The sequence below is a fragment of the Elephantulus edwardii genome, unplaced genomic scaffold, assembly GCF_000299155.1.
Source record: "Elephantulus edwardii isolate Elephantulus edwardi_28Jun2011 unplaced genomic scaffold, EleEdw1.0 scaffold00034, whole genome shotgun sequence".
In the NCBI taxonomy this organism is placed as follows: domain Eukaryota; kingdom Metazoa; phylum Chordata; class Mammalia; order Macroscelidea; family Macroscelididae; genus Elephantulus; species Elephantulus edwardii.
Genome location: NW_006399784.1, coordinates 5,579,981 through 5,580,987, shown reverse-complemented (window position 1 = coordinate 5,580,987; position 1,007 = coordinate 5,579,981).

The following is a 1,007-nucleotide window of genomic DNA, read 5'->3' as shown; positions in this document are numbered from 1 at the left end:
GTATATTTTATTTTCATTTTCATTTGTTTCGAGTAAGTTTTTTTATTTCATTCTTTACTTGTTTATAACCAAATTGTGTTCTAGCAGAGAATTAGTTTTCACATGGGTGGTTTTGTAAGCTTTACCTTCCTATGGTTAATTCCTAGTTTTTTGGCATTTTGGTTTGAGAAGAAACTTTGTATGATTTCAATGGTGTGTGTGTGTGTGTGTGTGTGTTTTCTAATTTGTTGAGCCTTGCTTTGTGTCCTACTATGTGATCAATTCTGGAGAATGTGCCATGTGCATTTGAGATGAAAGTGCATTGAGGTTTAGTTAGGTGCAGTACCCTAAGTATATGCACAGGGCCAATTTGGCTGATTATAGACTTTAAATCTTCTCCATCTTTGTTCAGTTTCTTTTGAGTTGACCTGTCCTTTGTTGATAGTGGTGTTGAACTCTCCTACCACTATTGTGGTGCTGTCTATTTCTTTCTTCAATTTTGTCAGCTGTTGTTTTATGTAAGACTTTCACTTGGTACATAACCATTGACCAAGATTATGTCTTCTTGATCTATTGTGCCTTTAGTCAGTATGCAATGCCCATCTTTATATTTTAAGATGGTTTTCATTCTGAAGTCTGTTTTATCAGAGATTACTATTGCAGCCCCCACTTTTTTGTGGTTGCCATTTGCTTGATTTTTTTTTCTCTCAGCCTTTGATTCTGAGTCTGTCTTTCTCTTCTTTTTTGAGATGTGTCTCTTATAGACAACATGTTGATGGGCTTTGGGGTTTTTTATCCATTTTGCTACTCTTTTTGTCTTGATTTGCATATTTAGTTCATTCATATTAAGTGAGATTATTATCAGGCCAAGTTTTATTGCTGCAAATTCTTTTTTGTTGTTTCAGTTTAGGATGGCCCATCCACTTTCCTTCAGTGTCTCTATATGAAGAACTTCATTTGAAATTTATGGTTTTGATCTGGTTTTCACAGATTCCTAAAGTTCTTTCTTCTCTTCAAAAGATCTAATT